General features: G+C 49.0%; 1 protein-coding gene across 7 annotated transcripts in view; it reads left to right on the top strand.

Annotated features, from left to right (window-relative positions):
* The first annotated feature begins 2,879 nt into the window (after positions 1 to 2,879).
* The window catches only part of FRMPD3 (FERM and PDZ domain containing 3), a 143,954-nt gene continuing 119,365 nt past the window's right edge, over positions 2,880 to 27,468 (top strand). For 2 of the 7 annotated variants that reach the window (XM_070462247.1, XM_070462256.1), the window contains exon 1: positions 3,263 to 3,364. The gene's annotated coding sequence lies outside the window, so the exon portion shown is untranslated. Of the gene's footprint in view, positions 3,365 to 27,468 lie in introns of all 7 variants that reach the window. The other 5 variants (XM_070462257.1, XM_070462245.1, XM_070462246.1 and 2 more) reach the window with 4 other exon arrangements.

Consider the following 27,468-nt stretch of genomic DNA (forward strand, 5'->3'; position numbering starts at 1 on the left):
TAAATACCTCCAATAACCCTGTGAGGTAGGTTCTGACAGCATCTCCATCTTGCAGCTAAGGCTTAGAGAAGTTAAATGACCTACTTAAGGTCACACCTCTAATAAAAAGCAGATTCCAAAAGCTGTGCACTTAATCACTATTCTTTTTGTTTTTTAATATTTTGGCTGCACCACATGGCATGTGGGATCTTAGTTCCCCAATGCTCGAACCCACGCCCCCTGCATTGGCTGTTGAGAGTCTTAACCACGGGACCAGCAGGGAAGTCTCCTTAATCACTATTCTAGACTGGACCATGCCTCACTGCTCACCCAGGAGCCCTCACACATGCATGTGTCCAGTGTTATAGTCCCTCCCAACACTCTCTCCCCTTCAATACCCCTTATTTACTTGTGTTTACCACACAGCAGATTGACTGGAGCCTGGCATCTGCTCCCAGTGAGCCCAGCAAGCAGCAGAAGATGGCTAATCAGTCACAAAACGCATTTGTTTTCATTATTGACCCATTGAGTTTTATTGTAAGAACTGGTACAAACCAACTTGTTAGCATCCGTGCGTGCTAAGTCGCTTCGGTGATGTCTGACTCTTTGCGACCCCATGGACTATAACCCACCAGGCTCCTCTGTCCATGGGGTTTCCCAGGCAAGAATACTGGAGTGGGTTGCCATGCTCTCCTCCAGGGGATCTTCCTGACCCAGGGATCAAACCTGCATCTCTTATGTCTCCTGCATTGTCAGGCAGATTCTTTACCACTAGTGCCACTGGGGAAGCCCCAACTTATTGGCATGTGTTATTAACATTAAAATTATTAAGGAAAGAACTGGGTAAGGATCAGGGAATTCTGGAGGGGATGTCTGCACCCATGAGACACCACCCCCAAGGAAACCAGCTGGGGACTGTCTGACTGCAAATACATTATTCATACTGGACAGCTGGTTCCCAGGGCCCCTCTCCAGTCCCTGGAGACAGGAGGCCAGCTCTTCCCTTTTTCTCTTCACCTCTCCCTTTTGGAAGGATTAGAAATCAAGTCTGAGTCACTCCCCTGGCTAGACTACTTTTTCCTTGTACTAGCTCAGCGTGTCTGTGGCCCCACGTGTGATCTCTGTGTATGTGCCCATGTGTATGTTGTGCTCCCCACAGCATCTTCCTGTGTGGGGATCTGCCTGTGCATTTGCCCAGGAAGGCCATGTGTTTCGCTCCCTGTATGTCTTTACTTTTGCTTACCACCCATATTTAATAATTCCATCAGCTTTTTTTCCCCAGCCTAGGCTACCCCCATCCAGATGCAGGGAATTTCCATCCTTTCTTTTCTTTCACAGTAGGAAGTGCCAGGAAGGAAGCAAAAAGTGTGCTCAGTGGATGGATGGCCAGATGTGCTAGTCAGCTACTCCACTGATGATCCCAGGTGCGAAGAGCCACAGAGCCCTGCACCCGGAGCTCTTCTCTGTATCCTGGAAAGTCCACAGTCCACACAAGACCATCCTCTTGCCCCATGATGGCTCCTTGGTAGCCCTCTAGCATCTTCTGAGGCTTCACCCAAATGCTTACATAGAACTGGGGGTGGGGAAAAGATTCCAACTGGAATGCGTCCCCTTTTCCCAACAGCCTCCCTTCCAGAGTCCAAGCACACAGAGGAAATTGAGATGGGCTCACTTGTCACCCTAGAACTGCTAAGGCTCAAATATGTCAATGGTTGCTGTGTCTGGGAGGGGCCTCTGACAGGGGAAAAAATAGCAGGCATTCTGAATCACCAGAGGCTCTTCTATTCCACCCCTTCTTCCTGTTTTTCTTTTCCCTGGACTCAACTTTGCCTTCCCAGACCCACTGACCAGTTTCCCAGGCCCTCTGGATCCCCACTGAGGCCACCTTTTAAGGGAGGAGATCTGCCTTTCTTCTATATCGCCAAAACTCTTCCAAAGGGGTCTGGAGCCACCAGGGAGACCAAGAGCCTTTCTTTTTGTTGTTGTTTCTTTTTGGCGCGACACGGGGCATGGGGGATCTTAGTTCCCCCCAGCCAGGGATCGAACCCGTGTCCCCTGCAGTGGAAGCGGAGTCTTAACCACTGGGCCACCAGGGAAGTCCCCCAAGAGTTTTTCTTGAATCTCAGTTGCTACATGTTTAGTATTCACAGCGTGTCTCTTAAAAATGTCCTGAGATCATTCATCAGGCACTGTCTGTGTGCCTGGCTACTCTCCTTTAGGGTGTGTGTGTGTGTGTGTGTGTGTGTGTGTGTGTGTGTGTTGTGCAGGACCCTCCCTCCATCTGCTGGTGAACACAAACACGCACACACACCTTGACCTCCTTCTCTTTTCACCAAACCGACTGCATACTCAAAGTGGACCTCTGCCAGCCGGCGGATCGCGTCCTTCCTGTGGTGGGCTCTCCAGGCTGGGCCTGGGCTCGAAACAGCTCGCACTCCAGTGCTGGGGAGAGGCGCTGCGAGCTGGAGCCGGAGCCGAAACTCAAGGTGCGTGTGGACGCCGGCGGTGGTGACCAGAAGGAGGGCTGCAGGGCGGGCAACCCCAGCAGAAGGCGAGTAAACCCCAGGGGCGAGGAGGTGCTGGAGGCAAGGTCAGGGGCCAGGGAATGAAGTCCCCGAGGCGAGCGGCCCCGTGGCTCCTCCTCAGTTCATCCCCTGCCCCTATTTCCCCCGCTTTCCCTGGGTTCACTTTGGAAATGGGCTTGTCTTCTTAGCCGCCAGCAGTTTCCCCGGTAGAGCCCAGCCGGAACGGTCAGGTTCAAGAAGTGAGGCAGCGCCGGGCTGGGGAGCTGGGTTGGCGGGGTTGTATCTTGGGAGATTCTTTCCCCAATTGTCAATGTTGTGCTTATTTTTAGTTGTGACCTGAGCCGGCAGCTGTGCCTTTAAGCCGCGTTCCCATTCGGGGAAACCGACGCCAGCACTCGAGGGTCGGGAGGCGCTGGAGAGGCCCCTCGTTCCGTACTCCCCTCTTCCCTCCCCCTCCCCTCCCCTCCCCCCGCCCCTCTTCCCTCCCCTCCTCGGCCGTCCGGCCGCCTCGCCGCCATCCGTCACCTCGCAGCCGCCTGCCGCACTCCCGGAGCGAGCGAGACGAGCGAGCCACGGCGATGGTGCCGCCCGCGGCGCAGCCATGGAGCCCGCCCGAGGAGCCCGCGTGCGCCGCTGCCAGCCTGCCCGCAGCCCGCCGCCTGCGCGCCAGCTCCCCGCGTCCCGGGCCAGCTGCTGCCGCCCCGCCAACCTTCGCCAGCCCCACCGCCCGGCGCCACTGAGCCCCACGCCCGTGCCGGGCTCGGGGACACGGGCGCCCTAGTCCCGCCGCCGTCGCCGCCGCCGCCACCGCCGCCGCGCCGCCGAAGAGCAGGAGGAAGAAGAGGAGGCGGAGGAGGAAGGTAAGAGGCGCGTTGCTTCCAGGGGGCGCGCCCGCAGTCTCAGCCCGACTGGGGGTGAGTCGCGGCGGGAGCGTGCCGCCCCGGGGCCGGCTCGGGGATGCCGGGCGCTTTGGCGCCCCCGGGAGCCGTGAGCCGGGGCGGGGGGGGGGGGGCGCCCAGCGCTGGGCCGCCCGGAGTTTGGGCGGTCTATGGCCGGGGGGAGCAGCCGGTGGTGTGCCCGCTGCCCCGGTGAGTCGCCAGCTTGGCGGGCTCGCCTCGGCCGCCGGGGGTGCGGGTTCAGGAGCCGAGCGCAGGGGAGCTCAGCGCGTTCATTATGGAGCCTTTGTGTGTGCGCCGGGGCTGTGGGCACAGTTGGGAGAGCCGGTGAGACACGGGGCCTGGCTGCTGGGAGGTGGCCACTTAGCTGGGGTACCCCGAGAAGCCCAAGCCTCGGGGCTGCCAGAAACAGCTGTCTGAAGCATGTGCGTGGTTCCCGGGGCCATGTTCACACGCGGACACGGACGCACACACAGCTGCACCGTATAACAGCTTACAGAGTCACCCCCAGCCAAAGTGGAAACACACACACACACACACACACCCCTACAGTTGTCCCCTCCCACCAGGATGCTAATAAAGCAGTCACCCAAACACAGACCCCTACATGCACCCCCTCCCCAGCACCACTAACACATACACACACACACACACACACACACACACACACACGCACGCACACACTAGACTCCCCAGCTGGGTGTTTTGGAGCTTGTAGAGTGTATCTGTGAATGAGTGTGTTGTCTCAGAGAGACTACATGACAACTGCATATCACTGCAGATGCAGTACCTGCGCCCCCCAAGACATACACAACCTCCCCCCATCCCAAGGTGCTGTAGACCCCTCCACCAGGGCCCTTAAGAACTCCATTCTGGCCAAAAAACGTTCCCAACTCTTGTAGTCATGCCCATTCACACCCAAGCTCTTGGGCCTCTCTTGCACACACACACACTGAAACCACTGCAGGGGCAAAAATGCTTGAAACCATCCTGTTAGAAGCAGGTAGTATGCCCACCATTTGCCACCAAAGAGCCCTTGATCACAGTATACCCCCAATTCTGCCAGACCTGTCCCCTCCCCTCTGCATCTTAGTCCAGCTGCAGAGCCCTGGAGTCCACCGGGTGGTCTCTACCTCTTACAGCTCTTGCGAGGGCGGGGCAGTCCCTGGACTCCTGCCCGGTACCACAAACTGCTGTAAGAGCAAGGCTGCCTTGGGGGCGCCCTTCTTGGCGTGGAGGGTGGGGGACTCTATGCTGACGCAGAAAGAAGCCCCAAGTGAGTTTTCTCCCCTGGAAGTCTTGGAGTAAAAAGCACACACTTTGGCCTTGAGGGCCCCAGGCTGTTGTGGCGATTCAGCCAGCAGGGCCGTCAGCTGGGGGGACCTTGCCCCTCCCTCCCTTTCCGGGCCCGTCTAGCTCACTGCAGGAGAAACTGGGGAACCCAGTTTCCTGCGAGCTGAGAGAGGCTTCCCAGGAAGCCTTTGCTATTTCCTCTGAGCCAAAGACTCTCGGCTCTACCCTGGGAAACCTCAACAAGACTTGGCCATGCCCAGGCAGACATGCTAGCTTCTACCCAGTTTCATAGCTTATTTTATTTTATTTTTTCATGTGAGAGAAGCAATTCAATCTCAGCAGCTTGGTGTGAGGGTACCCTTGAGGTGAAATAAGATGTGATGTATGGTATGTGTGGAGGGGAAGCAAGTTGGTGTGTGTGTGGGGGGAGGGGGGGAACTAGTGGGTTTGACTGGTTTAAGTGGAGACGCCCGCCTAGTCAGACTGTAGCCCTTGGTAAAATCGTGACTGAGATGCTTCAACGTCAGAACACCTTCCCTGCACCCCTTCGGTCGGCTGCTCGGGTGCCTCTGGGTCCCCTCCCCCACTCCCTTAGATGCTTAGATGGGGCTTGCTCCCAGCTCAGTCAAATCTAGTGACAGAATCCTGGTCTGGCCTAGGTGTTAATAGCTGATGGTGGTGTATTGCCTTTCCCATTCAGTTAATATTTGCATTTTCAAAGGAGGCAGAGGAGTGGCTCTGTTGGTGGGGCTTTGGGCACCTGTGGCAGGACCCGAGGCTAGAGCCTCTGTGGATGGCGTCAACTGTCTGTCTGGCCCTGAGTTATGTGTGACGCGTGTGTGGGAATGGGGATGTGGGAAGGTGGGATGTAATTATGGAGGACTTGGAGGCCCACAGAGAGAAGGTTTAAATGGATGTGAGAGGTAGTTGGGAGCCACTGCAGGATTCTGAGAAGGGAGGGGATATGATCTAAGCAGGAGAGAGACACTCCTTGCTGTGTATTTAGATATCCTTCCCTCTCTCCCACCAACACCCACTACCACAATTGGCTGACAAGTGTGAGCTGATGTGACCACCAGAGAGAGGAGGCTGGCTAGAGTAGGGGGGTAGGCGCCCCAGGTTCTTGGCTCTCAGCATCTCCCAGATCTGAGGTGCCCTGCAGACTGGCTGGGTTAGCTGCCCAAAGCCAGCAAATGCCCCCATAAATACCAGCTAATGATGCTGTTGGTGCTGTGGCTTCCAAGAGTCAAGCTTCTGCCTCCCTGGGTGAGGGGGCTGGGGACTCCTAGGAGGCTGCAGGAGTCTGGGGACCTCTCTCTGGTGAATGGCACAGTTCCTGGGTCTTGGGGAAGTGAGCTGTGTGGCCTGATTGGGGGATTTTGCCACCAACCAGGCCTTTGGGGAGCAATAATAGATTGAAAAAGTGCAACAGGAAAGCCTTGGGATTGCTGAGAACAGCAGCAGGCTGGGCAAGGCAGGAGGGGGCGAGGGGTGGGATTTGGGGGTTGCTCAGGGGGGCAGGGGCAGAAAGAGGCATTGGTCCTGCACTGTCCCACTGCAGTAGTCCCCCCTGAGTCCCTGAAGGGAGCAGGACAGCAGAAGCACTCTGTACCCACCCACCCCCACTCTGCAGAAATGATTGGGTTCTGCAGTCCAGCACCAGAGGAGGCACCCTGAGAGGGCAGTACCAATGCCATGGAAGCAGGATCCCTGTTCCTTTGAAGCCTTCAGGCTAGCTGAAGCGACAAAACACACACACATGCACATTGCACACAGTACCTTCAGACAGACAGGCAGACACACAAGCACACTTGCGCACATATGCACATACATACCTGAAGACATACACACCTGGAGCAAATTATGGGAAATGAGGCCCACGCTGACAAGCCCAGCTTCTGGGGGTTCATGCTTCACAGAGGCCCTGCTGATCACTTTTAGGGGGGCTGGGAGGGCCCTCATCCATACTAGGTAAAGACCCTTAGCTCAGACAGGCCCCTGGGAGGAGGCCACACCCAAGATAGCTTCAGCTGTGGTCCAGCCTTAAGGCTATTAGCATTCGCAGCAGAAAACTCTGTTCTGGCTCTTCTCTCAAGGACTTCTGTTTTTCTTCTTACCATAAATTCAAAAAGGAAAACATTCTCTTGCATTATCAGCAGCCTAAACGAAGGACTCTCAAAATGGGCTAGACCTTGCGGCCCTGCTGAGAAATCTGAGGGCTGGGGCAGAGGGGAGGGAGCAAGGGGAGGGAAGGGCACCACCTTCCCTCCTTTCTAGTCCACCCTCCAGCTGAGCTGAGGGCAGGGATCTTGGGGTCCTGTATTATTTCCCACCCACGACAGGTGGCACCCCTTTTTCTGAGGGCACCATCCTTCCGATAGAATGTTAACAGCCCAGTGGCACACTAGCACCTACTCCCCTGGGCAGTTAGAAACCAGAGTGTGCATATGACAGCATGACAGGGCGGGTGGGGCGGGGAGGGCAGGGGGAGGCGAGGGAGGGGATGCTGCCTCTTATATGGAGGAGCCAGTGTGCATGTTTGTGTTTGCGTTGATAAACAGGTGATGAGCTGGTTTCTCTGGATGCATGCCCCAGCTAGTGACCTTCTTCTGAGCCCAGCTTAACCTTGTCATTAACCACCCTGCTAGCCATCTCTAGCTTTTTGAAGATGCTCTCTGCCTGGCTGTACTGTTTGGGTCTCCTTCCACCTCAGTGACTCCTCTTTTTTTCTCTGTTTTGCTATTACTCTTCCTACCCCTCAGATCCAGGTGTCCTCTTCCTGTTTCCACTTCCTCTGTCTGCAAGGGCGAACAGCCAGGGGTCATGGCTTCCCCTCTCACCCCTCTCCTGACCATTCCCACATCTCTAACCCAAACTTAACCCCTCCCCACTATGTCAGTCCTCGATTTCCACCTTCTTGCTGAGGGCTTCCCCTTGGATAGTCTGCCATCATGTCTGACTCAACGTTCACAAATTCAACTCGTTAAAAATGACTTGCTTTTCTGACCTCTCTATTACACATGCTTTCTAGTCTCCCAGACTAGAAACTTCAGAACCATCTCTGACTCTACCCTGGCTCACCCTAACCATGCTGCCACCTCAAGTACACTGTACTAGTCTCTCTCCTTTCTGGTCCATAGTACACACACTGGCTGGATTAATATTACTAATATCCTTTATTCATGACATGTATGATCGTCTTTGAGAGAGTGATTACCTGTGGGGTAAATTTCAGCTTCCTGAGCCTGGCATTCAAGGCTCTCCTTGAGTGGGCCTAACACTGTGCATTCTTCCAAGCTTATTTTCTACTCTTTGCCTACATCATGGATTCTCAAATTTTAATGTGTCTCAAAATCGCTTGGGGGAACTGCTAAAATGCAGATTCCTGGGTCCCCCATTTGAACTTCTGCTTCAATAAGTCCAGAGCTTGAGTCCAGGAATATGCATTTGAACAGACTCCCCCAAGTCGTTTTTTGTGTACTCTATACAAATAAACCAAAACGTCAAGAGTTTGGAGCAGAGAAAGTTTTATTGCAGTGCTCTGAAATGAGAATCCTTGGCTCCTGCTCAAAAATCCTGAATTCCCTGATGGTTTGGGGGAGAAGTTTTTAAATAGGTAAAATTTGAGGTGAGGGCTACAGGGAATCTTAGGAATCTTATGCTCAGCCTGAAGTTACCATCCTTCCACCTGGGTGGGGGCCTTAGTTCCTGCAGAAGAACTCAAAGATATTGTTATATATATTCCTTGACATGAGTTTGAGCAAACTCTGGGAGATAGTGAAGGACAGGGAAGCCTTGGCGTGCTGTAGTCCATGGGGTCGCAAAGAGTCAGACATGACTGAGCAACTGAACAACAACAACATATTCCTTAAGGGGACTAGGGCCCTGCCCCAAGACTGCACTATTGTTTCTTGACTGCTCTTCCCTAGGTTCTGCATCCCCTCCCTTCCCTGATTAGCAGCTGTTCGAATCTGCCCATTGGAACTCTGGAAGGTCTAGGGGGCTAAAGACTTTATCCTGCAAAGAAGAAACCTGGAGACTCCAAAAGAGTTTTGTCCCCAGGAGGGGCTCTGCAGGGTCCCGCTCAGTTTCAAGGTGATGCTGATGGTTTTGGTCTACTTGAACGCAGCCCTATGTGGACTCTCTCCTCCAGGCAAATTTCTTTTATCAGGGTTCCTAAGCAGGTCTTTTGTACATTTTCTGTTGCATCTGTGCTCTTGTTCATGCCATCCTACTCACCAGGAGTGCCCCTCCCCTCTCCTTTCTGCCTGTACCCATCCTTTGATACACATTCAAATTCACCTCCTCTATGAAAGTCTTCTCTGACCAGTCTAGACTGAAGGCCTCTCTCTCCCTCCTCTGAACTACTCCTGCACTTATTGTTTCTAAAATACATTTGGTAGGGGATTTCCCTGGCAGTCCAGTGGTTAAGACTCTGAGCTCCCACTGCGAAAGGCACAGGTTCAATCTCTGTCAGAGAACTAAGATCCTACATGCCACCAAAAAATAAAATAAAATACATTTGGTCAGTACATCACTGATACACCCCATTATTATTGCTAGAATTATTAATTCATAAAGTCTTCACATGCAAATGTAACTTCTTATCTGTCTTGTCTACACTGTAAGTTCAGTGGAGGAAAGAGCCTGGTGTTTCTCATCTCTTAACTCCATAGCACCCAACACTTTACACATAGTATGTGTTCAATAAGCATTTCTTGGGTTGGATTGAATACGAGTTCATAGGAGACAGGGAGTCTCTCCCATCTCCCCCTGCATATCAATTCCATTAACGTTTGTTGAGCACCTATTATGTGCAAGGTCCTGTGCTAGTTGCTGTGAAGGATATAAAGATGAAGGAGTCCCCTCATCCTCCTCAGCCTCAGTCATCTTTGCATTTACAAGCCTAGTGTGTACAAGAGGTCCTTACTAGATATTTATTGAATAAATAAATGAATTAATGAGTGAGGGAAGGGATAAAGTTGAGACAACAATCACTTGAGCAAGGACACAGGGCAGGTGTCACAGAGAAATGAGGTAGGAGTGGAAGATAAAGCTAGGAAAGGAGTCTGGGGTACAGTGGATGACTATTGTTTTTGTTCTTTATTATGAACATCTTTCCCCCCACCAAAAAATTTGAGAAAATAGTATAGTAACTCCATATACCCATTATCCACAATAAGTAGTGATTAGGACTTGATCATCAGTTCAGTTCAGTCACTCAGTCACGTCTGACTCTTTGCGACCCCATGACTGCAGCACACCAGGCTTTCCTGTCCATCACCAACTCCCAGAGTTTTACTCAAACTCATGTCCATTGAGTTGGTGATACCATCCAACCATCTCATCTTCTGTCATCCCCTTCTCCTCCCACCTTCAGTCTTTTCCAGCATCAGGGTCTTTTCCAATGAGTCAGTTCTTCACATCAGGTGGCCAAAGTATTGGAGTTTCAGCTTCAGCATCAGTCCTTCCAATGAATATTTAGGACTGATTTCCTTTAGGATGGACTGGTTGGATCTCCTTGCAGTCCAAGGGACTCTCAAGAGTCTTCTCCAACACCATAGTTCAAAAGCATCAATTCTTTGGCACTCAGCTTTCTTTATAGTCCAGCTCTCACATCCATACATGACTACTGGAAAAACCATAGCTTTGACTAGACGGACTTGGCCATATTGCTTCATTTATCCTGTTTTTTTCTTTGCTGAAATATTTTAAAATAAATTTTAAACATCAGTTGTGTCATTTCACCCTTATACCTCTCTATGCACATTAGAAAATGGAGATTTTTCTCATATAACCACAGTCCCATTAACATGTCTAACAGTAACAATAGTCCTGTTTATTATTCATGACCCAGTTCATGCATGAATGTCCTCAACTGTCTCAAAACATGTTGTACAGTTGGCTTGTTAGAATAAAGATCCAAAAAAGTTCAGCACATTACATTTTGTCATTATGTCTCTTAAGGACCTTTTGACAATCCCCTCTCTCTGACTTAAACAGAGAAATCTCATCATTTGTTCCATCCACTAGCCCGCATTCTGGTCTGCTTGCTTCACCCTGTTGTCATTTAGCTTGTTCCACTATCTCCTGCATCTCTTGTAAGTGGAAGTTAACTCTAGGCTTGATTAGCTTCAGGCTCATTTTTCTTTTCTTCCCTTCGGCAGATTGATTTAAAGGAGGCCATCCTGATATGAAGACCAGTTAGCAGGCTGTTAACAGTAGCTGGCTGGGGATAGAAAGAAGGAGGTGGGTGGATGGATGTTGGAGGCAGAAGAAATCTGATGTACCTACCAATTGGATGAATAGGGTGAGGAAAGAAGCATAGTCAAAGGCTTGGAGCCTGCATGATGGTAAGCATAACACCATCATATCATATCTGAAGGATAGGTTTTTAATGAGAGCAGCAAGAATCATGGTTAGATGAAATGAGGAACTTTCTCAAAGTAATAAGCCATCTGCTCTGTTTTTTCCTGATAACACTATCTATCCTAGAAAAAAAAAAACTTTGATTAGTGGTACAGCTAGAGGTTTGGGCCCTCCAGAAAAATAAAAATGGGAAAGAAACTCCTTATTTTTTGTTAACTGCCAAATAATTAAATTTCCAGGCCCCGAGCCTTGGAGTAGGGGGATTAGGGGTAGTATGTACACCAGTGGACAGAGAAAAGGTAACGCTGACATCACCCTGGCAGATAAGCCAATTCTCCAGTATCATCATGGATATCCTAGCCACCAGTCTTGGGTGGAGGACCAAAGGATGCCAGGGCTTGGGATTTCTGTGGACTCAGCCAGCGAGCATAGCTCAAGCCCCAAGTCTCCATCCCACAACCCACTTCTCTATCCAATATGGAGCCTGCAGCCTCTTAGGCTTTTAGTGGGCTGTGACAGCAGTAATCCTGCCAAGGTCAAAGATTGTCCAGCAGCCCCAGGATATTCACTGGGCTCTGAGAAAGCCCCCTAGATCATTTAGTTGCCTAAGTAAGAATGTGCTTCAGCTGTTGAATCAGTTGAGAACTACTCTCAGCTCCATCCTGTTAGCTCCTCATTCATAAAATCTCTCCCTCCATCTTCCCCTAGCTCATCTTTCTTCCTGCCTTCTCTTCTGCTCCTCCCTCCCTGCTCCATCTCTTCCAACATACATTTATTCTCTCGAGTTAATCAAACACTGGCCCCTGCAGTCCATTGTGTCTCAGATTGATCACTTAAGCAGAATTATCGATCGCTCTGAAAGCCTTAGGAAGTGGGAGTGGACTGAAAACTAGAGATCCAGCAGCCGATTAGCTGGCTAGACCTCTCTGGGAAGCCTCAGCTCCTCCACCACCTGGAACATGTGGAGGGAATGTCTGGAGAAGATCCTCAGAGGGCCTTCATTCATCTCATCCTTCCTTCATTATGGAGCTAAGGCAAGGGAATAGCGGTCTCTTGAACACTCCTGGGTCTAGCCCAATGCCAGTGTTCTGGTGAGAAGGAGAGAGCCAAGAGCCTGCTCTTTAGAAATTCATAATGTAGCAGAAAAATCATACTTATTCATATGAAGCAACTAAGAATAATACAGATTGGGAAACAATTACCTACCACATTAGGTGCTCTAAACAGTAAGCACCATAGGGGTTCAGAGCACAGAGAGAGGAGCAGTGTGGGCTGGATTGGAGGGAGGAGGCTTCCCAGAGGAGGCTGAACTTGAGTTAGGTTGTTAATAATATGTGAGATGGAGACTGTTGGCTAGAAAAGGAGCAAGCTTCCAAGCAGGAAGTATGATTAGGGAAAAGGGTGGAAGTGGAGAGGGTCATAGTGTGATTAAGGAAGCATGAGGAGGTCGGACTAGAGGAGAGGATGTGTGTGGAGGTGCAGTGGGGGAGAAATGACTTACTGGAGAAGGGGTACCTGGATTTAGGGCATCTTTGATATCAGCATGAGGAGTTTGGACTTAAGGAGGCTCTGGAGGGCTATTGGCCAATGAACACATTGTTCTAGGATGGTTAGCTCTGCCCCAGGAACCAAACTTGACTGGAATAAGAAGGATTGTGACCAACTTGTCAATTACTACAGCAATCCTAGTGAGAGGTGGTGACACTGGGCTGAGATAGGAGTTGTTTAGTTGGTAAGTCATGCCCAACTCTTCTGCAACCTCATGGACTGTAGCATACCAGGTTCTGTCCATGGGATTTTCTAGGCAAGAATACTGGAGTGGGCTGCCATTTCCTTCTCCAGGGGATCTTCCCAACCCAGGGATCAAACCCATCTCCTGCATTGGCAGGTGGATTCTTTACCACTGAGCCATCTGGGAAGTCCCAGAGAGAGAAGAGTCAGATCCAAAAGGCATCAAAGGCATTGGTGTACCTGGTAAATCACCAAGTAGCTTCTCTTGACTTCTTTTTGTCTTGGGCTTCCCTGGTAGCTCAGATGGTAAAAAAAAAAAAAAAATCTGCCTGCAATGTGGGAGACCAGGTTCAATCCCTGGGTCAGGAAGATCCCCTGGAGAAGGGAATGGCAACCCACTCCAGTATTCTTGCCTGGAGAATTCCACAGACAGAGGAGTCTGGCGGGCTACAGTCCATGGGGTCGCAAACAGTTCAACACAACTGAGCAACTAACACTTTCTTTTTTTTTTTCATTTATTTTTATTAGTTGGAGGCTAATTACTTTACAATATGACCCAGCAATCCCACTCCTGGGCATACACACCGAGGAAACCAGAACTGAAAGAGACACATGTACCCCAGTGTTCATCGCAGCACTGTTTATAATAGCCAGGACATGGAAGCAACCTAGATGCCCATCAGCAGATGAATGGATAAGAAAGCTGTGGTACATATACACAATGGAATATCACTCAGCCATTAAAAAGAATACATTTGAATCAGTTCTAATGAGATGGATGAAACTGGAGCCCATTATACAGAGTGAAGTAAGCCAGAAAGGCAACTAACACTTTCACTGGTCCTGGTCTTTGTCTTGTCAACACCCTCCTCTTAGCCTCAATATTTAGAGTCTTTTTGCCCCCAGGCCTCAGGGCCCTCCTGTGGTAGAATTTTACTGGAGCTAAGACAACAATGGGTTAATCAGTTAAGAATAAAGTAGATTTGCACCTGGGGCCTCCTTGCTACGGCCTGAAGGGAGTGAGCAATGGGGAGTCAGGCCACAGAATCCAGTGGGGAAGACAGCTGAGCTGGAGTGCTGAGTCCTACACCCCTGACAGGAAGGCTGTTTTAAGCTCCCAAGACCTGTGAGAGCAGAGACGCCTTTCAACTGACAGCCCTGGTAGAATCAGATTGAAAACTCCTCTCAGCACTTGGGATCATCCCAGTGGAGGTCACACCTGTGTCAGGGCATGGTGAGAGCTACCACAGCACTTTAATGCCAGATGGGGCCCTGTTGTTACAGCTGGTATGAGAGAAATAATCGAGGATCCCACAGGTGGGTGGGAGGGTGACTGATGGTAGAGGCCTCTGTCTGCTCATTTGCTTCCCCCATCAGCTCTCCCCTCACTGCCAAGACCACTGAATTTCATCCCTGGGCAGGTGTCTGGACCAAGTGTCCCATCCCTGGGTAGGAGGGGCATAGGGAACTGCAGATAAAGGGATAGCTGTAAGACTTGAGCCCCCTTCCTCTTACTGGTTCTTCTTGTTGGAGACAGTGATGCCTTCTAAAGAATGAATGGAGAGTAAGTCTGCCCAGGCTGCAGGCTCCAAACCACCAAGAGAACTCAGCTCTGGGGGCAGGGCCACCCAAACAGGCCTCTCTTTGCTCTGATCCAAACCCACTGGGAAAACAGGAATAGATGGCTAAGCTGGTGGATGAACACACACACACACACACACACACACACACACACACACACACACAGTGTAGTCTGTGGACTAGTGGTCTCCAGCATTTTCCTGCTGGAGAATTGTGTTCTGATTTCTGATCAGTCTTCTTGTTGCTGGTTTGAGATAGCGGTGATGGTTGGATAGAGGGTGGCTGAGAAGTTGGCAAGCGTTGCAAGTGGAAGATGCTTGTTGAAGTGTGGGATTGGGAGGAGGGAGCACGAGTCTATGACAAGGGCAGTTGTCCCATCTATGACTATTCATGTGGAAAAGCCCATTAAATGCAGAAAAGAAGAGGGCATGGTGGTGACAATTGGCCTAGGAGGCAACCAGGTAAGTGTCAAATCCTCTCATTTTGGAAATCTTGCTGCAATCTGCACTCACTATTTCTCTCCCAAGTTTTGTCTTTTATCACTCCATTTCCCCTTCTCTTTATCTGTATCCTTCTCTTTATCTTCCCCCCTTCTAACCCAGGCCCAAGCAAGTCAGTTACAGATCAATTTCCAGTTAACACAAGGGGATACTGAGGTACCCAGATTATTATTTTTTTCTCCTTTTTGGCCACACTGCCCACATGGGGGATCCTAGTTCCCTGACCAGGGATCAAACCTGCATCCATTGCAGGGGAAGCATGGAATCTTTTTTTTTTTTTTCCATTTATTTTTATTAGTTGGAGGCTAATTACTTTACATCATTACAGTAGTTTTTGTCATACATTGAAATGAATTAGCCATGGATTTACATGTATTCCCCATCCCGGTCCCCTCCCCCACCTCCCTCTCCACCCGATCCCTCTGGGTCTTCCCAGTGCACCAGGCCCGAGCACTTGTCTCATGCATCCAGCCTGGGATGGTGATCTGTTTCACATGGAATCTTAATGACTAGACTGCCAGGGAAGTCCCACAGATTATTTTTGAATAGGACTTGCCTTTAATTCTGTATCCAGAAGTCTGGATCTTGCGTTTGTAGGCTGGAACTTTGAAAAACAGCCCACTCACAGGGCTGGCAAGGGGGTTGTGTGTCACACTGGCTCTGTTGCCACCATCAGTGAAATCACAGAGAATACAGTTATGATTAATAAAGTGAGTGTTGTTCCATATTCATCTCATCACCTGGAGTCAAGCTGTAATCTTTCTAATATATAGGGAAATCACTCACTGACAGAAAAAGGAGGGGGGGTGTTTAAACAGAGCCACCAGCCTGCTGCTGCCACACAGTTTAGTGTCTGTCACCTGCAAAGTCCAAATCAGAATTGGCTGTTAGGTCTTTTTCCTTTTTTTCACTCCCCTCTCTCGAGTGGTTTCCACAGTCAGTCTAAATACCGCTTGTCCTGCTTTGGAATTCTGGGTGACTGCAGGAAATGATAAAGCCTGGTCTTTAACCTAAACTCCAGTTCCATTTCATGATTACCTTTAAAGGACATTTTCTCTTAGGAGTTTACCATCACTTTAGATTCATAACAGCTAAAACCAAACTCAGGATCTCTTCTCCAGCCCTTCCCTCCACACTGATCCCAAGCCCCTCCCTGGATCTCTACCTCTGTTAGCGACACCATCACCCTTTGAATAGCCCAGATTCTAAGCCTTGGAATCAGTTAACACTCCCCACTCCCATCAGTCACCAGCATGCCTTGGCAGTTCACCTCTCAAAAATGCCTTGTGAATTCATGCCTTCTTCACTATTCCCCCTGCCACTGTCATAGCCCAGGCTCTCATTACCTCACACCTGGATTCCTGCAGCAGCCTCCTGACTGATCCCTCTGCTTGCTGCACCCTCCCCTTCCTGCCAAGTGATCCTTCAATGCTGCTGCCAAAGGAATCTCCTTAAAACATCTTTCATCATGTCACTTCCCTGCTCAAGAGCCTATAATAGCTCCCTTTTGCTTACGATGTCAAATAGAAACTCCTCTCCTTGGTATCCAAGGCCAGCCTTCCACAACAGCTGAGTGTTACCATATAAATCTATATTTCCTTTGACCTATTTCTTCCTGACCCTGAAGCTCTACTAGTCTCCTTACTCTCCATGCCCTGCTGTATCCCACTTACAACTTACTCCTCTCTGTGTACTCATCTCCCTGCTGTTGCCCCACCTGCAGCCCCACCCCCCACCCTTTTCTCCACTGCCGCACATCCCTCTGTTGTGTCCTCTAACTAAGAAGCTCAGGTCCAGCCTCTGTTGTGAAGCCTTTCCTGGTCAGTCTACCCCTCATTGGTTGCCCTCCTCTTTTTAATTATAAATTTTCCCTGATGATACAAAATAATACCGATACAGAGGGGAAACCTCTGAGAATACAGAAAAATATAGGAAAATACATTGTCATCCACAGTTCCCCCTCTTCCATTTTGAAATCTGGACCATTTTTCTTCCACCATTTAGCACTTGATTACATCATCTCTTATTGCTTTGACTTCCTGTGTGTTCCCCTTTCTCTTCAGCTAGGGGATGAGTTCTTCAGGGGCCTCTTTGATGTATACCTTGCAGGATGGTGCTGGACACACCATTAGTGGCTCAACAGACTCTAGTTCATGGATGGGGGGAGATAAGCCATACATCATCTAGTCTGTACCCCTCCCCCATTGCCATGGGGAGAGTGGGTCCCTAGGTAGGTGGCGCTATTTCCTCTTCTAGGAAAGGAATGCATCCTGAGAGAGGGGACTGCACATCAACAGAGACAGCGAGGAGGCCAGGGTTCCTAGCATCCTGGAACTCTGCTACCTCTAGTGACACTACCCCCTTGCACATTGATGGGTTTTTTTCCCCTTCAGGAAGCCCCTGGCTTTAAGGTGAGAGCTTTAGTTCATCCTAGTGGCCAGAATGAGCCTTTCCTAATATGTTGGCATTAAATTGTGAAAATCAATAATTGTTTACTTTGTCCACACTATCAAATTGAAATGTCTTATCCTGGCTTTGGAAGGGGGCTTTCCCTGGTGGCTCAGTGATAAAGAATCCACCTACCAATGCAGGAGACACGAGTTCAATCCCTGGGTTGGGAAGATCCCCTGGAGAAGGAAATGGCAACCCACTCTAGTATTCTTGCCTGGAGAAACTCATGGACAGAGGAGTCCGGCAGGCTACAGTCCATGGGGTCACAAAGAGTTGGGCACGTACACTCATGTATGGCCTTGGAAGACCATCTGCCAGTTCACTTTCCTTCCCCTTCCCATCTTGCTAAAGTATCTCTCATGGTTTCCCAGATGAACCCTTTCACTTGAGCTGAGCCGGCCAGAGTGCCATACCCTCAATATCCTACTTCCCCAGTGAAAGAGTGTCTGACAGTAGCTTATTTGCTGCCTACCATCCCCCCATCTGGGCCCCAAGCCCTGCACAACCTAACCCCTGTACGTGGGACCCTGTCCCTGTTTCTCTTCACTACTGAACTTCATAACCCCATCGATCCGTGCTGCCACTAACCTCAGACTCAGTGTGCAACCTCCTCAGTCCGTGTGTAATGATTTTCTATTAAAATATGTGCTTGCTATTATATTATTATATCAAAGTGTGTTGCCCAGTTAGTTCCCATCTGAGTTCTGGGAATAGTGTTAGGCACAGTATCTACTCTTGAGCCAGCCTCACCACTTACTGTATTCCATGGTTTCGAAGACACAGTTTGAACCTTTCTGAAACTGAAATGCTTCTTGTATTCCATGGTGCATTGTAGTCCAGTCAGCGGCATCTTTTCTTCTTCAGGGAAACCTAAGAAAATGTTGTCTCTAATACCCAGAGTCAATGAAATCTGGTAGTAAGTTACTTAACCTCTCTGAGCCCCAACCCTTTTCTCTCTAAAATCTGTACTTACATCAGAGGGCTGAAAGATAATATTTATATAGCACTTAGCACAGGGCCTGACACTTTGGTGGAAGCTCAATAAATGTCAGCCATTGTAATTCCCCAACTTTATAAACTGTAAACCCCTCAAGGGCAGGGACATACCTTTTCCTCTTCTAGCAGATGGTGTGATGTAAAGGGTAGAAAAAGTTCCCTTTCCAAATATATCTCCTTTACTAGGCTGCCAAACAGGTGAAATTTCAACATTAATCACTCCTTTGAGTTAAGGCATTATCTCTTGAAGACCTCCGTTAAAATGCAAATATGTCACTTGGGAAAGTAACACATTAATTCATTAGCATTCATGATCCCATTAGTGCAGATTAGTTTATCAGATCAACTAACTAGCACCAAGCAACCCCTGAGAGTCCTAGTAAGGGGGATAGCAAAATACAAGACTCTAGGTGGGAGTGGAGGATTGAGGTGGGCAGCCAGTTCAGAGCTTGGGCCACCTCCCACCTGCTTTTTTGCCTTTTAGGGTTAGTTTTTTGGCAAGAGTGTGACTCTGATCTGCAATAAACTGGGAAGGTTCTCAGTGACAGACAGAAACGAGATAGAAGGAAAGGTGAAGTTGGGAAGACAGTTCTGAAAGTTCGTCTAGTTCAGTCTCCCTTTCACATTTTCACTTGGCTAAGTGTGCCTACATGTCTTCACCCTGGGTTCATAACATTCAATACCAGTCCAGGACCTAGAAGAGGCCTTAACCCATTGGTCTTGCAGCATCTCAGTCATCATTCTTTGGTAACACTCCAGTTTGTGAGGGTGCCTCTGAGGGGTCCTGTGAGAGCTGAAAACAGTCCTCCCAGGGTCCTCTAACCAGCACACAGTAGCCACTGTGCTTTTATGAACAGCTATCATAGTTCTCACCTTTGGAGAACTCTCAGAAAAAACATCTTGTTCTCATGTAAGCTACCCTTACCAGGACTGAAACAGGAAGGAAGGGAGCAGGGCACAACCTTTAAAAGAGTGACAAAACCATAGGACATAACAAAAACTGGTTAGAACTAACTAGATCCAAGATGGCAGAAGATACGACTTCCAGTGGATCTTGAGCCTCATTACATGCTCACTATAACACATTAGCATAAGCTAAGTGACACACCCACTAGCACCATGATGGTCCTGAGGCCAACCATCAAAGATAAAAAAAATGGGCAGTGGACCAATTCCTGAAAATCTCTGCCCCTTCCCCTCAGTAGCCTATGAAATTACTCAGCTCATAAAAACTAACCACCCCAAGGGGAAGGGATAGTTAGGGAGTTTGGGATGGACATGTACACACTGCTATATTTAAAATGAATAACCAACAAGGACCTACTGTATAGCACAGGGAACTCTGCTCAATGTTATGTGGCAGCCTGGATGGGAGAGGAGTAAGGGAGAAGGCATATATATGTACCTATGGCTGGGTCACTTTGCTGTGCACTTGAAACTATCACAACCTTGTCAATTGGCTATGCTGCTGCTGCTAAGTCGCTTCAATCGTGTCCGACTCTGTGTGACCCCATAGACGGCAGCCCACCAGGCTCCCCCGTCCCTGGGATTCTCCAGACAAGAACACTGGAGTGGGTTGCCATTTCCTTCTCCAATGCATGAAAGTGAAAAGTGAAAGTGAAGTTGCTCAGTCGTGTCCGACTCTTAGCGACCCCACAGACTGCAGCCTACCAGGCTCCTTCATCCATGGGATTTTCCAGGCAAGAGTACTGGAGTGGGGTGCCACTGCCTTCTCCTGTCAATTGGCTATATCCCAATACAAAATAAGTTTTTTTAAAAAAAACTGAGTTAAAAAAAAACTGAGTGAAATGTCAGAAAAACAAATATCATATATTAACATATATATGTGTGTGTATATATATATATATGGAATCTAGAAAGATGGTTCTGATGAACCTATTTGTAGGGCAGCAGTGGAGATGCAGACATAGAGAATAGACTTGTGGACACAGTGGGGGAAGGAGAGGGTGGGATGAATTGAGAGAGTAGCATTGAAACATATACATTACCATATGTAAAATTAGATAGCCAGTGGGAATTTGCTGTATGACACAGGGAGCTCAAATCTGGTGCTCTGTGACTACCTAGAGGTGGGATGGGAGAGAGGTGGGAGGGAGGCTCAAGAGGGAGGGGACATATGTATACTTATGGCTGATTCATGTTGATGTTATGGCAGAAACCAACACAATATTGTAAAGCAATTATCCAATTAAAAATAAATTTAAACAAAAAATCAATAAAATAGTTTAAAAAACTAAGAAACTACATAAAATACAGAATTAATAATAATGTAAAAATATTGGTGCATTCACTGTGACAAATTCACCATACTAAAACAAGTTGTGAGTAACAGGAAAGTTAAGTATGAGTATATGAGAAGTCCATTCTCTTTGCAGATTTTCTGTAAATCTACAACTACTCTAAAAGTTAATTAAAAAAAATAAGTGATTGCCTCACATTTCAGGGCCTCTCACCTTCTGAGATGTTCCACACCTGGTGGAATGTGTCTTTCTCTAAATAAATCCACTTCTTACCTATCACTTTGTCTCTCACTGAATTCTTTCTGTGATGAGACATCAAGAACCTGAGCTTCATTAAGTCCTGAGACCAGGTGTGTGATCTCAGTTAAAAGACCATGGGTTCAAGTCCCAGTCTGAGTTGCACAGTTTCAGGACTAAGTCACCTCTTTCCAGAGAGCTTCTTGCTACCCACTCCTCAGCTCACCATGCTGAAAGCCTCTCACTTCTTTCATCAGGAGCTAGTGGAGTTTCCCTGTGGGGACTGGTCTGGTCAGGACATTTAGTAGGCCAGCAGAGGAGCAGTGTGACCAGGCGGAGCCCTCAAGTTCTCTCCACTGTCCCCATTTTCTCAAGTCTGTGCACTGTAAAGAAATGCTTTGTTTGCACACACATCTCACACCTGGCCCTTCTTGAGGTAGCAGGCTCAGGGGGCTTTGTAGGATGGAGTGTGGGGGACTGGTGGTGTCAGTGAAGAACAAGGTCACAAATGTCATGCTTCAGGAAGGAAGGAGTGTGTCAGCACGAGAAATAGGCATGTTTTGGGGAGACAGGCTCCTATCTATTCCCTTCATACTAGTCACCCAGACACAGCACAAAAAAATAAATAGTAGGTACTCGGGACTGTATGGGGCAAGAGCAGACCAGCTGGTAAGCGACAATCACCTGTAATGTGCAACATGAGACACCCATACCACCCAGGTCCTCTGGCCAGAAATATGTTCCTTACAGCCTGGTGGTTGATTGAGTGTAGCTATCACCATTTGTGCTAACTGTTCAGGCACTTGCTTTCCCACTATCACAGTCATTCTTTCAGGTGTAGGTGTTCAAGACTGTTGTTAGAATGCAAGTATATTATCTGAGAGGGGAAATACATCCAATAAAACACTACTCTTGGGACTTTCCTGGTAGTAATAGTCAGTAATTAAGACTCTGTGCTTCCACTGCAGGGGGCACAGGTTCGATTCCTGGTTGGAGAACTAAGATCCCACAGGCTCTGCAGCTTGGCCAAAAACAAAACAAACAAACAAAAAACCTACTCTTGTAAGCTGCTCTACAAAAAAGAAAAAAAGATTGTGTGGCTAGATCCCCCTCTTAGATCTCCACAGTGCATCTTAGCATATTAAAGTCTCTGAGAAGTCCCTCAGTAGAGAAACTATTATCCTTGTTTAAGGTTTTCAGTACATATTTGATCACAGGCCACCATCTTTCTCTTTTCCTCTTTGAATACAATCTATGAACACCCACACTGTAGCTATGGAGGATTCAGCTTTCAGCCCTGACCCACCATTTCACACCTGGGTGCACAAATGACTTGCTGCACCCAGGGTTCTGCAGAAATGACACCAGGCTGGGGAAATCTGGTGGTGGTGAGGGACAGTGAGAAAGCACTGGGTGCCTGGGAGAAGGTCTCAAAATGGGGAGAAAAACAAGCCAGGGGCTATCAGAGACTAGCTCCACCTACTTCCAAGTTTTACCCCTGGCCCGCCCAGCTAGATGCTTGGCTCTGAGCCAACCGTGAGAAGAGCAGAGCAGCTTTGGCCAGGCCAGGACCCTGCAGGGCCATTTGTGGTCATTGGCTTCTCAGCTGGGGCCTTTCCACTTTCATTCCCTGCCTGCTGCTCTCTGTTTCCTCCCTGGGCCTCTGGCACAGTTTCAATTTCTCAGACTACTAGTTGCTCCATTTCATTTGGGTCTTGTTTTTTCCTCTTCCCTTCAGTGGGACTGAAGAGGGTTTTAAATTTTCTGCTCCCCAGAGAGGGGAGGAACAAGAGAATGGGGCGGGGTGGAGAGGAAAAGAACGTGACCTCTTCTGCTGGACCCCTGGGCGAATCTAGTCTGCATTTTGCCTGTGTTCTCAGAGCAGGAATGGGCGGGCACCTCTATAGCCATTGCTGGGCCTTGAGGAGGTAGCAAGGATACCCCTGGAGGCAGAGACAACTCCTGTCTCTTGTCAAGAGAATCTAGGAAGCGTTGAAGGTCAGAAAGGCAAGGGGTGCCCTCTGAGAACCAGAGGGACACAAGTGTGAAGGAGTCCAACTGATAGCTATTGAAAGTAGCTCAGGTTGGGGAGACGGAGCCAGAGAGGGAGAGAATGTATTTAAAGTATATAGACTACACACGTATTCATGTGCATGCCTGTGTGAGTGCGTACTCAATCGCTTCAGTCATGCCCGACTCTTGAGACGGCAGGAGCGGAAAGCGCAGGCGCGGTGAGCGCGGAGACTGGCCGGGGGCACAGAGGGGTCGCGGCTACAGAGCCATGGCCGGGGATACGCGGGCGGAGGCGGCGTGGCGGGAGCGTGAGGAAAGACCGTGATCTGAGGATGGGGAATGAGGCGGCCCCCGGGACTGGGCTCAGATATACCGCGGACGGCGCAGCACTGCCTGCGCGGATCCTTCCGCGCCCCGCCCCGCGTGGCCCCATCCCGGAGGCGGGCCTGCACCCCTGCCCTCGGGGATCGGATCCCGGCTTTCGATCCCGGGAGTTCAGGCCTCTCCTTCCTCTGACCCGTGGATCTAGCCCCGCTCTTCTCCCTACTCCGGGGGTTCCAACCCACCCTTCTCTCTGACTCTGGGGTCCGGTCCTCTGCTCCCTCTGATTCTGGTGACTCGGTAATCCCTCTTCCCCGACACTCGCGCCAATTCATTTTTCCTTTGCGTTCCCCTGCTTCATGAATTTCCGGCCAGCCACATGCTACTCTCTTCATCCTTCAACTGCCGTCACACTCTGAGAACCTTTCCTGTGGCTTAGAACCTGGCGTGAGTCACAGAGCGCGCTCCATTCAAATCACAGGCCGGCGAAGGTGGCCTTGGGCAAATGACCTGAATTCTCTAGCAGCCTAGATAGGGGACTATCTGTAAAACGCGGAGAATAATCAACTCTAGCTGGTGGGGTCATTTGTGAGAATCAAATAAGTCGACGCCTGTGAAACTGAGATCCCACTTCATACATGCCCGCTCAACCTCTTATTGTGAGCAGGAAGGAACCCTGGGACCCGGTGTCACCCCTTCCAACCCCCCTGGCAGGAACCCCAGACGCTAGACCATCCAACACTTGTTAAAAGGCCATCCTTGTGTCTCCTTTACCTCCTCCAAGGTAATTCCCAGCCATCCCCGCCGTTTCCAATTCACAACATGGACGCTCAGCCCCATCTTGGTTCAGGGAGTCAGTTATCGCCCTCAGGCTTATCTTTTCTCTGTCTCCTGTCCACCTACCCTCAACGCTTATCCTCAGCATTCCTTTCAGGCCAGTTGGTTCCTTCTTTTGTCCATATCCCCCATCTAGACTCCCTTTCAGAATGTCCTCTACCTCAGCTCCCCCACCCCCCCACTATCAGTCGTGAAGGTCTGCCAGAAATAGGAAGATCTGTAATCCGTTGCTCAAAGAGATGGGACTTCCTAGTCATCCCCTCCTGGTACGCTGGACCGTCCCAGCCCAAGTGGTTGTGGTTCTTTCCTGTGCTGCAGAGACCTGTCCTTTATCCACTTTCGTTCATCCACAGCAGGACATTACACCTGGAGTTGAGCTTTTCCGGGTGCTTATGAGACTGAATCAAGATCAGAGAAGGCAGTGGACCTTGATCTTGAGAGTTATCTGAGAATGAAGACATGTAGGCTCTTTTTTCTTTCTTCCTTCAAGTTCAGGTGCTCTTTTTTTTTTCTTCCAGATTTATTGGGATATGATTGACTTGTAGCACTGTGTAAGCTTAAGGCGTACAGCATAGTGATTTGATTGACCATACCTCATAAATTGATTAGTAAGTGTAGTGAATATCTATTATCTCCTACACATACAAAACTGAAGAAATAGAAAAAATACATTTTTCCTTATGATGAGAACTCTTAGGATTTACTCATGTAACAGCTTTCATACACAACATATGGTGGTATTAATTAGGTTTATTGTATACTGCATCCCTAGTACAGGCTACTCTTGCATACAGGAAGTCTTTCTTGGGATCTGACCACATTCTCTTAGATTACTTTATCCACTCAGCTTGTATTTCAGCTCTTGCCCTATAGGAGCTATGTTTTTACCAAGGAAACAGTAATGGTTAAGAGCACAGACTCTGGATCCCAGCTGTTAGATTCAACCCTTGACTCCACCCCGCTTACTAGCTTACTGGCAGTTTCCCTCCACGTGTCTTGCTTTCCATTAATAGTTCCAGAATCAAATATGGAGTTAATAGAAACCTGCTAATAGCCAACGTGTGTGGCCATCAACAGTACTTATTTCTTAGTATTGTTTTGAGGATTAAATTGATTAATCCAGGTCAGGTGCTCTTGGACTAGTGCCTGGCACAGTGAGGTGTTACATAAGGGATTCATTGTTGTTATTAAGGTGGGTATGTTTTATCTCCAGTGCCCAGCAGTAGTGCTTCTAAAGGTCTTTTAAGTAAGAAGTAAGGACTGACTCCTCCGTGTTGAGTACTAGGAGGTGGGATTGGGGGAGACCATTGGACAGGCCACTGGCAGCAAGGGGGCACAGTCATCCCCCAGTCTTCCCTTTATCAAAAGACCTTCTAGATTATAACTGGCACACTAGGTAGAATATTTTCTTTTCTTTTTTTTTTTAGTATTTTTCTTTAAATAAACTTTTTATTTTGGAATAATTGTAGATTGACCACAAAGCAGCAAAGACAATATAGAGAGTTCCCGAGGAACCCCTCACACAGTCTTCCCACCGTGGGCATCTTGTGTTATACTGGTGTGTTTGTCACAACTCGGGAGGCAATGCCAGTCTTTCTGTGACCTACCCCCTCGCCCACCATATCTTCTGATTTCACCTGTTGTTCCCTGACCCCTTCCTTTGTTTCAGGATTCCCCCCAGGATGCCGAGTTACACTTAGTTTTCACGTCTCCTCAGCAACCTCTGGTCTGTAGAGGCTTTTCAGACTTTTCTTGTCTCCTGTGACCTTGATGTTTTTGAAGAGTGCAGGTTGGGTATTCTGTGGACTGTTCCTCTGTTTGGTTTTGTCTCATAGACTGGGACTGGAGAAGGAAATGGCAACCCACTCCAGTATTCTTGCCTAGAGAATCCTGTGGATGGAGGAGCCTGGTGGGCTGCTGTCCATAGGGTCACACAGAGTCGGACACGACTGAAGTGACTTAGCATTAGCATACCCGACTCTTTGTGACCCTATGGACTATAGCCCGCCAGGCTCTCTGTCCATGAGATTATCCAGGCAAGACAATTGGGGCAGGTTGCCATGTTCTCCTCCAGGGGGTCTTCCTGATCCAGGGATCAAACCTGTGTCTCCTGCAATGCAGGCAGATTCTTTACCATTGAGCTACCAGGGAAGCCCACATGCATGTGTGTGTGTGTGTGTGTGTGTGAAAGTAAACCTGCAGGATTGTTGAAACTTTCCTGAGTGAGGAGGCCTAGGGGACACCTGGACCCTTGCAGGGGCATCAGGATCACAGAAGTGACTTGGCAGTAGGGAGAAGGGATGAAATCTCCAGAGTGCAATAGCCCCTTTCATCCTCAGTGAAACAGACAAGAGGAAGCAGGGTCATTTCCCTCCACGGAGAGTGCAGGAGTGTGAGTTGGCTGAGCACACACACACGCAGCTGCCCCTGGAGACTGACCATATAAAAGGCCCCTCAGTGGATCCATTTGATGCCCCACCACCTCCCCCACTGCCCACAGCCTGGATAGGCTTGCTGGTATTGATAAAACCCCCTTAGGATCTGATCTTGCCTAGTCTGAATGCCTCTAATGCCAGTGACTCAACCTTCTTGCTAGGCAGTTTATTTCACTGCCTAACTGCATTAAGGTTCGGAAATGGGCTTTTTCCTCTCCCTAGTTTCTTTTTATTTTTAGACACGAAGACCCCAGGCTTTCCTTCTCTTCTCTCTCTCTGTCTCCCTCTCTTACGCCAGGTCACGAGGCCTGCAGTAATAACAGTCCACGTTCCTACTCACATAGATAACCCCAGCATTTGCTTTGAAGCCTCAAAATGTCATGACCATGCTGCAGTTTGAATACCATAAATGGCCCACTCCTCACCCCCTGCTCCACCACCAAGATTTCCTGTTCTTTGACTTAATATGGGCTTCAGCTGCTGCCTATCAGGGTAGCCCCTTCCATCTTTTCTTTTGACTTTGCTGTACAATCTCCCCTGAAAAGACAATCTCCACTACCCAGACCCTGCAGAAAACCTGCCAAACTCCCCACCCCATCCCGATCACCCCCTTGGAAGCTTCGAGACTAGAACATCGTGCACTAAAATAAAACCCACGCCACTGTGCAATTCCCCATCCCCAGCAGCCCAGTAAGTCGGAGTAGTACAGTTAAATGGATGAAAAACATTGCCATGGGCAAGACATCCCAGCAATCTTACTCCACAAGTATGGTCTCAGGATTTACTTGGCATCCTGTGTTATACTACATGCCATGGAAAACTGAAGACTGTGACATAGGCTTTGCCCTTAGGACACTTGTTCTCAACTACTTCCAGGGAAAAACAAGGAAATTCCAGGTGAAACATCTTTTGTGCTCAACCAACAAATATTCAGTGAGTATCACCAATGTGTCTCACTATGTTTTAGGCACAGGAGACACAGTGGTGAACAGGATAGATGAAATCTCATTCCTCGTGGTGCATACATTTCAATGGGAATATGT

The sequence above is a fragment of the Odocoileus virginianus genome, unplaced genomic scaffold, assembly GCF_023699985.2.
Source record: "Odocoileus virginianus isolate 20LAN1187 ecotype Illinois unplaced genomic scaffold, Ovbor_1.2 Unplaced_Scaffold_1, whole genome shotgun sequence".
Lineage (NCBI taxonomy): Eukaryota > Metazoa > Chordata > Mammalia > Artiodactyla > Cervidae > Odocoileus > Odocoileus virginianus.